Below are 12,905 nucleotides of genomic sequence, written 5' to 3' on the forward strand. Positions count from 1 at the left end.
ATATATATATATATATATGGAAGAGAGAAAGAGGGAGGGAGAGAGAGACAAGAAAATGTTCAAAATGACAAAGAAATAAAATATTCTAAAGCAGGTAAGCTAACTCTGGAAAGCTGAGGAAGGAGGATTCAGTTTGAGCGTGGTTTGGATAATTTAGGGATTTAGTGTAACCTTGTGCCAAAACAAAAAGTTAAAAAATGGCCAGAGTGTAGCTCATTGTGAAGGCCTTAGTTCCATCCCTAGTACCTTAAAAAAACACATACTGCTATCAATTTTCTGTTACTGTGTAAAAAATTATCACAAGCTGCATCTTAAAACAACAGTCATTCATTATCTATTTTTATTCTCTAAGTCAGACATCCAGGTAAAGTCAGCTTTATTTTTGGGTGTTAAAGATTGAAAACAAGTGTCTGCCTGGGATCTTATCTGGAGGGAATGATGAATAACCACCGCCAAGCGTGCTAAACGTAACAGAATGCTGCCCCGCAAAAGGACGGAGGGGTCTGTTGCTGGCTTGCTGTCAGCCAATCCTGCCTTCAGCCTCTACATTTCTTGACATATGGTCCATCCACCTTCAAGAAAGCTAAGTGTATATTTCCTTACACTTGAACTCTCTCTGACTTTTTCTGCTAGGGAAATATCTACTTCTGAAGAGCATCCCCTGGTAACTACCTCACCAGAGATGAAAGTAAGAATGTGATATCCCCACCTCTTCACCAGAAACTGAATCTGCCAATGTCTTAATATCAGACTTCCCAGCTTCTAGAATGGGGAAAAGTTAATGTTTGCTGTTTCGGTGTAGAAGCCTTAAGATACTAAAATCATAACTTTAATCACATCTGCCAAGCTGTCTTTTTTGTACGTAACTCATATTCGTAGGAGAAATCCTATGGCAGAAGGCCTTAGGAGACCATTTCTGAATTCTGTCTGCCACAATACCAATACAAAACATTGGTTTCTGAGCTGTAAAGTATATGTTTAATAATATTAGCTAGCTTTAGTGAAAATCTGATATGAGTATTTCAAGAATGTGATAAATTGGCAAGCACACTTGTTTAAGGTGATAAAGAAGAGTGTGTACTGCAGAGACTGGGTGAAGTGTGAGATATCACAGTATGTTTACAGCACTACAACTACTTCTGTAAAGACTATGGAGGGGTGGAGCTGGAACTGACAGAGCAAAGGGAAGATAGAAATTTAAAATACAGGAGGAGGGGGTGAAGGGAGGGCATGGACAAGGGGAAAAAAATGAGAACCAAGACCTGTCATGCAGAGGTACAAGATCCCACTGATGAACATAATTGTACTGTATACCTTAAATGTACCAATAAACTCAATTAATAAAAAAAAAGAAAAGAAATTTAAAATACAAAATGAGAAGAGTGGAATGATGAAATTCTCATGTATCAGGAAAATGGATTCTGTCTTTACCCTAGATGCCAACAGCTCTTAATCTCTTTTTTGTACCATGTCCATGACCATCTTTAGCAGGTGATGTACCTCTTCTCACAATGATGCTTTTATATGCATTAAAAATATGAAAACATAGTAGTAAAAATATTTTGAAATTTATGGTATACTAATAAATATTTCTTTGCCAAAAATTGAATAATAGCATATGGCAATAAAATAAATTATAAATTCATAAGTTTGATATGATCACATTTTGCTTCATATGTAACAACTGTTAAAAGAAATTTTTAAAAATGTATCCTTTCTTTTGGTAACATGCACTGGTGCAACTTCTGTTACTGTTTCTCTGTGTGCACCTATTCCGTAATTTAAAGGAACACCAAATATTGTGTTACTTGAAATGAAGACAAAGGGATTTTTCCATACAACTTGTTGGGTTCTAGATTAAGTATACCTGCTTTAAGAGGTAGAGAATGTCTTCATCCATTTTGTGTTGCTGTAAGAAACCACAGCTGGGCGATTTTATTTATAAAAACAGGTTTCATGGCTTATGATTCTGGAAGCTGGGATGGCAAGGGCAGGTATCTTCTCAGCAGCCATGAGGCCTCCTTGCCATGCACCCCATGGTGGAGGGTGAGAAGGGTGAGTGTCATGTCAATGGGGGAGCAAGAACTGGACTCAATGTCAGAACAAAGGCTCTTGTGACAGCTGGCCTAACCTGTTGACACTGACTTTCTCCTGAGGGCTGCACCCTCGTGATCCAATAACCAGCACTGGGGCCCAACTGCTATCACTGAACTTTAGCAGACACTTTCAGGCCTCACCACAGACAATGGTAGTATTTGAAACTGGTGCAGAGAATGAGGGGATTAAGAATGGAGGAGGAAGATCAGTTTGAAATTCTTCAGGCAGGCGGACATGTGATTCTGAGGGTCCAAACAGAGTAGTCGCTGTGGGAATGGAAAGGAGAGGTTTGCAGGTGATAAAGATAGAAATTATTGACAGGGGAGGAAGAGGAAAGCATGTAAGCTAATTTGCAGGTTCGGACTGTGATGGTTAAGGGCTCAAGATCTGAGGATACTCCTTGTCCCTCCCTCCTTCCTTCCCTCTCACCATTCCTTTTTGCTTATGAGAGAAGAAAACTGAAAATATTGATAACTTAATTAGAAGAAACTGGACGAGAAAGCGTGTGTGTATGTGTGTGTGCAGAGTGTGTGTGTATGGAGAGAGAGAGAGAGATAGAGAGTCAGAGACACGGAGAGAGAAATGGAGGGGGCAAAAATACCAGAGAGAAAGCGATTAACCAAAATCTAGGGCAGAGCAGAGGGAAACAGTAAAACAGAGTATTGTGGTCTTTGTGATAAAACATTTTGATAGGATAGAGGGAAGGAGGCAAGCAACATACACATATACAAATACATAATGAAAGTGAGACTGTGGAAATTTTGGATAATCTTATCTGCTCTTTATTTTCTCAGTTTAGTTATGTGCAACACAGTGACTCCTGGTGGTGAGGGAAATGTTATTTTGTTTGAACCATTGAGGAAAAAGAGAATATGTTTTCAAAAGAGAAGTAAAATAAATGTCTGGTGTCATTAAGAGTACAGAGAACCAGAAATGAGATTTCCTATTTCTGATGGTTTTAGTAAATTGATCGAATTTTCTCTAACTCTGCTTGCTACTCCCAAGCATGAAAGAAGATCCTTCGTCTGACTTCTGGGATTAATATAGGGCTGAGAGTTTGCTGGATTTGTGGGTTGGAAGGTTAAGACCATGATAATGATAGAAAAACAGTCTGTACTATTTACAGTGAAGTTCACCAGGTTATGAAAGGAAGTATGGTCTTTAGGAAGTGGAGGATATGGAGATTCTAAGAGATATAACAAAAAGCAAACCTTTTCTGAGGTGGAGTATGAGTTAAGGTCATTTGAATTTTGGGTTTACAATTCTTAGAAATTGAGAGTAAGTAGGATCATCCACTTGAATGCCAACATTAACCACCATGAAGACAGGCATCTGACGGAGAGGTCTATTCTGAGTCAGGTGCCCAGAAGCTCAACAGATGTGGGCAATGAGAGGTTGGCAGTAACTATGAAGGGCAAGATGTGGTGCAGCTGGAGGTATGAACTGCAAATAAATCTTTACTTGTGTGCAGCAAAAATTATTAGAAGACTACATTAATATTTGGAAGTTCTTATTTGGGAGGTGGAAGGATTCTGACTTTGTATTAAAACCAGAAAGAAAAATAATCACTTGAGGGAGATAAAATGAAGTAGTTTTATTTATTTATTATTTATTTATCTGGATTAAAGAGTTTAATCAAAAAGTGTATTGCACCACAATGAGCTTTGTCCAGCAGGGTTTAGATTATACAATCCCTGCAGCACTGGGAGACCAAGATCCAATGCTTATATATAAGTGGTATATGAACTGTCTCTGTCACTTGTTTTATACATATGTGTATAACATATACATAGGTTTTACTTGTTTTATAAGAGTAAAAGTGCATCAACTCCTTTTGGGATACTCTTTCCCTTAAAGCTGAAGGAAATTCAACATGCAGGAAGAAAGCCCAGTGAGAGGCAGTCTTCCCTAAGCCGGTTCACTTCGGTGACCCCCCAGCCACACTCAGACTGCTGGGGTGTGGGGAGGGGAGAGATAGTGCAAGGGATGGAGGAGCCACAGGGAGCAGGGGTGGGTGGCCAGGCCACCAGCTTTGCCCCTGGAGTAGCTGGGAGGGGGGAAAAGATACTTCAGTAAGATGCAACCTCTTACTCCTCAGACAACAGAAGGGACTCCTGTTTCATGTCCTGCCTAAATAGGAAGTAGCAATCTAAAGGGCACAGACTCTGCAATAAGAGCCACGTGCGTGATGGTAGCTTGATTGCTCTGGATGGTAGGGCCTGAGCTGGGCCAGGGTGGTGATGCTCTGGCTTGATGCCACCTGGAACTTTAGAGGGCAAGTGCTGCAAGTACTTTTCTGTGGGATTTTGTTTCTGTGTGTATGTACGTACGTATGTATGTATGTATTTTTGACCTTAAGCATAATTGAGAAACGTAAGTGTACATAGTTAGAAAAAAGATAATAAATTTAGGAGCGCCAATCAATTCAGTTTATTTGCCAATGGAACTTTCATCAGACTATAAACAGTTGCCCTTTAGGTTTGGTGCTGTGGCTTCTCCATGACAAGTGTGACCACAAATACAAGTGTGCTTCAGCTGCTGCCAGAGGTGTGTGTGCTAGGGAGTACTGCAGCCGGCTGCAGCTGTGAGGAGACCTGCTGTGAATGTCACCCTAAGTGGAGGGGTGGCTCTGCACACAAGACAGATGCCTCCAACGCTTTGGTCAAGGCTGGGCAAGGAGGGGCAGCTGCCACTTCTGTTGAATCCAGCAGATTGCCCTTTAGTAACAAAGTGTGGTTAACATTTGTTCAGTGGTAGAAAGAGAGAATTAAAACCAAAGCAGATGAAATACGACCACTGCTTCAAAGAGCAGGTTCCACAGAAGGCTGGTAAAATTAGAGTCAGTAGGCCCAATATTATAAATAGTTTCCTCTTGATGCTCTTGTTTCCCTTTAAGAATATCAATTAAACAGATTTTATAATAAAGAAGATATGTTTATAATAGTGAAGAACTTTAGCTATAAAAAATAGTTTAAAATGTTGTAGCAGCAACCTACCCCAAGATGAGTACATTCACTAAGGTACCAAAACAACAACAACAACAACAACAACAACAACAACAACAACAACAATTCTTTAACATCCCATTTGACGATCAGTTGGAAACTGGACAAAGATATGGTTTTTCTATAAAATGGAATATTATTCAGACATAAAGAATGAGAAACTAGAGTCATTCATAGGAAAATGGATACATACTGAGGATATACTCCTAAGTGAAATAAATAAGTCACACATGTGTAAATACCTAATAGTTTCTCTGGTATGAAAAACTATAATAGTACATAAGATCTTAATGAAATAATTAACAATGTGAAATAGGAAGAAAAGAGGCTAAAGGTATAGGCAAAGTGGGAAGGGTAGGAGAAAGGGCATAAGGGAAAAGAAGAAAAATGAGAAAATGAAAAAATGGAAATGAAGTGTTTCTAAATGGGGAGGGGAGGAAGGGGCAAAGGGAGGCCAGGGGTAAAGGGAAAAAATGAGAACCAAAATCTGTCATGTAAAGGTACAAGATCCCAATAATGAATGTAACTGTACTGTATACCTAAAATGGACCAATAAATTCAATTTTAAAAAAAGGCAATTTAGTGTGTTTGCTCTTTTATCTATTTGCTAGTTTTAAGCAAAATGGACATTCCATCAGAAACACATTTTTCATTAATTCATAGTGGCCCAGAATATCTTTTTTTGGGGTGGCACTGGGGATCGAGCTCACAACCTTGTGCTTGCGAGGCAGGCAGAACCACTGAGCTAAATCCCCAGCCCCCAGAATATCTTAAAGATGTACCTAAAAGTCCTAGGTTGATTGGGAAACTGAAATGATGTATTTTTTGAGGGGAAGGGTTGAAAGCCCTTTTCACTTTCCTGAATCCCAACACACTGTGGAGGGAGTCTGCAAAGTCGCCCTCATGAAGCGGCTCTTCATGGAAGGGTAGGTGGGGCTGGCCTGCTGGGCCCTACTCCAAAGGGCTGTCTCTGCCTCCAGTGTGCCCTGCACAAAGAGGCAGTTGCCTCCTGACATGCTTACTACTTGCTTCAACTTCAAGTGTTAATGCTAAAAGTCAGAGGACTTAGGTGCAGACATGAGCTGACCAGGACTGGGTGTCAGCAGCACTGTGGAAATCCAGGTAATGCTGGGACCCTCTCGCTTGTGACCAGAATAACATAGGATAGGCTCCCTCCTGAGGTTCATGTCAGCCTGCAGGGAGATGGGCCTTAAGTCCTGTAAACAATGTGCAGACATGTGTACAAAATACTTCAGTAACAGTGATTAAAAGCCACCCAGACTGGTGTGTCAGTGTTCTTTTCACAGAAAAAGGTGTTAAGTTACGGAGCTCATCCCTGGGTAGTTCCTCTAGGACCACAGTATCTGAGGGTTTGAGATAGATGGCTAGATGCCATCCTTGGGCATGGTACAGAGTTATCCAACCCTTACCGAAGGAGCAAAGGGCAATGTGTGGAGGGGAGATCAGAATCCATATGCGTAATAGAAAAAGCACAGTAGAGGAAAGGTCTTCATGTAGCACTGCACAGAGGATTCATGGAGTGTGAAAGGGGTAGTTGCCATAGTTTAAAGTTCTTGACACTCGTCTAAAATTAATAGCTAGCCAATTAAGCTGATGTTCTGGGCAATGTCTCTGTGATACAATTATGAGACTTGTCAACTCAACAGTAGCCATTAAAACTGATGATTATGCCAAAAGTATGATCATTATGTGCACACACATAGTAAACTATAATCTCAGTAGAAAAAACACATAATATACATGTTATGTAATGCAAAATATATGGGCATGTATGTAAGGATTAGAAGATAAAAATAGTGTCTTAAATTAGCACAACTCTGTAATGCTCCTTTAATTATTTAAAAAGGAGGCAATAAATCATTTGTTTCCTTTAGTTTCTTCAAAAGAAATTTATTTTTAATTTCAACCATTTTTTTTCAAGAAACTTTTCATCAAGTAGCTTAGCTTAACAGTTGTTTCTCCAGTGGTTTCCTTTTAGTTTCAGATTCTGTTCATTCTCTTCTAAATTAGATTCATTCATCGGAAAATGGATACATACTGAGAATATACTCCTAAGTGAAATAAATAAGTCACACATGTGTAAATACCGAATAGTTTCTCTGGTTGAATAAACTATAATAGTACATAAGATCCTAATGATAGAAGGACAATGTGAAATAGGAAGAAAAGGGCTAAAGGTGTAGGGAAAGTGGGAAGAGTAGGGGAAAGCTAATAAGGGAAAAGAAAAAAATATGAGAAAATGAAAAAAATGGAAATGAAGTGTTTGTAAAGGGGGAGGGAGGAGGGGGTGAAGGAAGGGCAGGGACAAGGGGAAGAAATGAGAACCAAGACCTGTCGTGTAAAGGTACAAGATCCCAATGATGACTGTAACTGTACTGTATACCTAAAATGCACAATAAACTCAATGAGGAAAAAAAGGAGAGTCAGAAGACATAAGGATAGAGAGAAATAAAGAAGGAAAGAAAAGCCAGAAAAAAAAAGAGTATTTGTCATAGGAGAAATATAAGTGGACTGGAAAATTTATTCCAGTAATTGAGGAATCTGCACCTCGATCACAACAGGAAGATATAGGCTTAAAGTTGAACAAAGGGCACTTGTTTTGAATGCAGATGAAGGATTAAAACCATCAATATGGCAGTTCTATCTGCTTATGAAATTTTTTCTCCTGTCCATATTTAGAAGGGGGTATTTAAACATTTTTAATGATAACTACTTAAGTTTGGAAGTGAGAAAAGAGAATGATTAAAAGGATGATTTATTTATTTTCAATATGACATTTTAAAGGAACAGTTGGGAACAAAGTTCCCAACAAAGGAACAAAAGGGAGGGCAGGGACAAGGGGAAAAAATGAAAACCAAGCCCTGTCATGTAAAGGTGCAAGATCCCAATGATGAATGTAACTGTACTGTATACTTAAAATGTACTGATAAACTCAATGAGAAAAAAAACCAAAATGTATCAAATATAGAATTTTATAGACATGTTGTTAGCATATTCTCTATTATGTTCTCTCTGTGGCTTAAGTTGATGAACCTTCAATAATTTAGATCACAGGCAAAATATTATTTTGCTGTATGCTGACTCTGGACTGCTTTTGGTATTTTGCTTTGGAAAAGATCCAAGTAGAATGATTATAGATTCCTTGGTCATACTATAGTGAAACATACTTTAATAAAATAAAGTTGGATTATGTTTATTATGGAAAGCTTGTTTGAGCAATTAATTTGAATTGGCTTTTTCTTCTTTAATAAGTTAATATTAGCTACATAAGATTCATTTTATGCTTCTCATAAGAACATGCTAAATACAATTTCAAAAAAACAGGACAGAAAACTACACAACAGGTAAAATGTTAACAGTATAGTTTAGCGCATGGTGAAAGATAGGCATCTAGTTTTAATCTTTGGCAGGTTGAAATCATTTTTCTGACACCATTTATTAAAGAGGCTATCTTTACTCCAGTGAGGTTGGTTGGCTCCTTTGTCAAAGATGGAGTAGCTGAGTATGTCTGGAGTTGTTTCTGCATCTTCTAATCTATTCCACTGATCCTTGGGTCTGTTTCCTAGTCAGTACCATGCTGTTTTTATCACAGTGGCTTTGTATATAGTTTCAAGTTGGGGATTGTGATACCCTTATCATGTCTCTGTTGCCTAGGATGGCTTTTGTTATTCTAGGTCTCTTCTGGTTCCAAATGAATGTTTGGAGTGTTTTCTCTAGTTCTGTGAAATATACTGTTGGTATTTCAATTGGGGTTGCATTGAATCTGTATAGCAATTTTGGAAGTATGGCCATTTTCACTACATTGGTTCTTCCTACCCAGGAGCAAGGGATGTCTTTCCATTTTCTTATATCTTCTTTGATCTCTTTTTTCAGAGTGCTGTAATTTTTAGAGTAGAGGTCTTTTGCCTCCTTCTTTAGATTGATTTCTAGGTGTTTCTTTTTTTAGATGAGATTGTGAAAGGAATTGTTTCCCTAATTTCTCTCTCAGTTTTCCTGTTATTTTTATACAAGAAGACTACTGATTATATATATAGATATTATATAGATATACAATATCTATATAATATATCTATATATATTGCATTTTCTTGTACTATGGATCAAACTCAGGACCTTGCATTTCTGAGGCAGGCAGTGGAACTACTGAGCTAAATCCCCAGCCCAGGCTACTGATTTTTGAGTATTGATCTTATATATGAAATCTTCTAAAATCTTCCTTCCAATTTCAACATACATGTCCAGTGCTAATGCTTTGTATTTTTTGTGTGTGCTGAGGATCAAATCCAGGGCTTTCTTTGCCCATGCTAGGTGGGTGTATTTCTACCGAGCTACATTCCTAGACTGACTTTCTGAGCAATTTTAAATATTCTCTGACTTTCATAATTTAGTTTTAAAGTGTTACAATATTATGAGATAGATAATACATTTGACAACTTGAAGATAATTGGGAGCAAAGGTAAGTTTGCCTTTTTAAAATTATGCAATATAACTATGTTTCTCATTTCTTATAGTAAAATTTCAAAGGAAAAAATAAACTAAAAATGCCTGGAAAATTGTTTGGCTTTTTTCCTATGAAAATAATCAGGAATATTATTGTAGTGTCACCACATAATAGGTAACACCTATTATTTCTTCATCAGTTAGTTTTAAATTATAAGTATATTTGAAAAATCTACAAAGCAGTAAAAACATAAAGCAAACTTCTTTATAACATTAATGTATTTTCAGCATTATTTGGATTGACATCATTTTACAATAAATTTTGCAGTTTTAGTAAGACAACATTCTTTGACTTTTCAACTTCATTATCATCAGGAAAGCCTCACAAAAATGACATGAGGTAGATAGCTTAATGTTCCATTTGACAGATGTAAAATATGATGTAAGATATTATATAATTCCTATAACATCACTTAGCAATAGATCAAACACCAAACTGAAAATGGGATAAAACTCCTGTTTTAAAAATGCACTTTTCCAGGCTGGAGATTTAGCTCAGTGGTTCCACTGCCTACCTTGAAAGCACAAGGACCCGAGTTTGATCCCTGGTACCAAAAAAAAAAAAAAAAAAAATCCACTTTTCCATTGCTTAGACTTCCTTATGACTATATTTATTCTTCTGTATTGGTCATTTTTGCTGTTGCTGGGACATAATACTGATACCCACACTTTAAAGTAGAAGAGGATTAGCCGGGTGTGATAGTGCATGCCTGTAATCCCAGCACTCAGGAGGCTGAGGCAGGAGGATCACTGTGAGTTCGAGACTAGTCTGGGCTACACAGTGAGTTCTAGGTAAGTCTCACTATGTAGTAAGACCCTGTCTCAAAAAAGAAAAAAAAAAGATGAGGATTAATTTGGCTCACAGTTTCAGAGAATTCAGTTCATGGTCAGCAGATTCTGGTAATACAGGAACATTATGGTAGAAGGGCATAATGAAGCAAAGGTTGTTAGTTTATGAAAGAAAACAAGTAGAGCAAGGGAATAGCACCAGAGAGAAAGAGGTAAGGCACTAGATACAGACCTTGAGGTCAGACTCTATTAACCACCTAGAAACACCATGCAGGTTGCTTTTTAATTCTCTATGCAAATCCCAAAACAAATTAAATTGACAATTCACCTTAACTATCACATCCCTTCCTTTGTCAACTTGATACTCAAACACATCTGTTTAAATTATACTTAATCTCTAAATGAACACCAGGTCATAATTCTGCCTAACCTGGTACAATTATCCAACCTATAACTGAAATACAATAATCCCTTCCCCAAAGTCTGAGCAGTATCAACATTGTTAAAAGTCCAAGCTAAAGTCTCCTATGAGACACATGGCAAACTCTTAGTTGTGAATCCCTGTTAGAAAAAGAAAGAAAGGAAAACAAGTTACATATCCCAACGTACAATGACACTAGTTAAACACTCATTCAAAAAGGGAAGAAGGGAGAGAGGAAAAACAATCAGATCCTAACAATACTGAAACCCAGCAGAGCAAACATAAAGTCCTGTAACTTCATAACCATCCTCCAGAGCAGCATGTGTGCTCCAGAGAGCTTGGATGACCCAATTCTTGTAGTTTTTCTGGTTTCAGCCCACTCAGTTTCTCTCTTAGGCTGGCTCTGTTCATTGCTGTGATTTTTCCTCAGCAGATGTTCGATGTTCCTGCCATCAACTTCTTCATGTCTCCACAAAATCTTTGGTTTTATTCCTACATCTTCAAAAACTGTCCTCTCAGGGGGCTCCTTCTCTGGCCTTCCAGGTCCTCTTTTGAAATCTGGGTGGAAGCTATGACTGCACAGCTCTTGTATTCTGCTTTCCAATAAAACCAGCATCACACAGATGACATCAAGGACTTCTGTAAGCAAAGCTATAACTAAACTCCCTCAGACCATGATGTGGCATCCTGAATGACTGAACACAATAAAATGAATCCTGAGAATCAGTTCTGTAGGAAGCTTTCCACAAGCAAGCATCTCAGGGACTCTCTTCTTAAATGAAAGATTTACACTTTTTCACCCTTGTGCCTGTGATGGGTGGGGTCTTGCTAATTTCTGAGATGACCTCAAGGCATCTGTTTTTATTCTTTTATGAAGTCATTTGTTTCTTTTAAATGTTGCTAATCTTTTGAACAATCATACCTTCTTGGTATCAACTTTACACATGGTTTCTTCTGAGCCAAAATTTAAGTTTTTCAGTTTTCTTCTTTACTTTTTGTCAATTCTCACTATAAATTTGGCTAAAAGCAGCTAACAGTACTAATGCCACAGACTGAATGTTGGGCTGTTTTGAAATTTCGTGCGCCACATCAATTAGTCCACCACCCTTAATCTCAGTCTCCCGCAAAGTTGCAGTAAGTGGGCAAAATGAAGTTACTTTTTTTTTTCTTGCCAGACTGTAAAATACATGGGGTCTACTCAAATTGCCAATAAAGTCCTCATTCCCAACTGAAGCCTGAGCACAGCCTCTGGTCATCTGAACTATTATCAGAATCACCCACCTGCCTCTGGTTACAGCAGTCTAGGGCTTCTCCATCTAGCATCTCCAAACTTTTCCCAGCACCTCCCTTAAGCCAGTTATAAAAACCTTCTAAACCATATAGTTGGGAATAATTACAGCCATGGCCCTATTTTTCTGATACCAATGTCCTATATTAGTCAGTTTTTCATTTGTGGGACACAATACTGAACATGCACAACTTAAAGGAGAGGTCTAGCTCAGGGTTTCGGGGGATTCAGCAGACTCCAAGGTCAGTAGGTCAGCAGACCCCCAAGGCAGAAACATCAGTGTGGAAGGGAATAGTAGAGGAAAGCTGCTTAGCTCATGTTAGCAGGGTAGCAGCACCAAAAAACAGCAGCACAGAGGAAAGTGCAAGTGACCATTTATAGACCCTAGTGACACACCTCTATGACCCATCCAGATTTACTAATCTGCTAGGCCAGTGGTGGCAAACTTATGGCATGTGTGTTATTTGCTTTTCTTTTAAGACAAATATCCTAATTTATGAGTTGGATTTTCTAAACTAAAACCTCAGTATTCAATTATATTGTTGACACTTTGCAATTAATAAGTGGGTACGTGCTGCAGTTTGGGCACTCATCTCTAAAATGTTTGCTATCACTGCTAGATTGATCTCAAAGCCAATGAGGATGGCAACCCACTTTAACCACTATATGTTCGTATTTGTGTTAAAGTGACACTGAATTGAAGTGAGAAGAAGTAGTTAAATTAGTATAGTTTCACAGATACTTATACAGAAAAGCTATCATATAATTTTATATAAATTTATAT

This window comes from Fukomys damarensis, unplaced genomic scaffold, assembly GCF_012274545.1.
Source record: "Fukomys damarensis isolate Sample0158 unplaced genomic scaffold, DMR_v1.0_HiC HiC_scaffold_35, whole genome shotgun sequence".
Classification (NCBI taxonomy): Eukaryota; Metazoa; Chordata; class Mammalia; order Rodentia; family Bathyergidae; genus Fukomys; species Fukomys damarensis.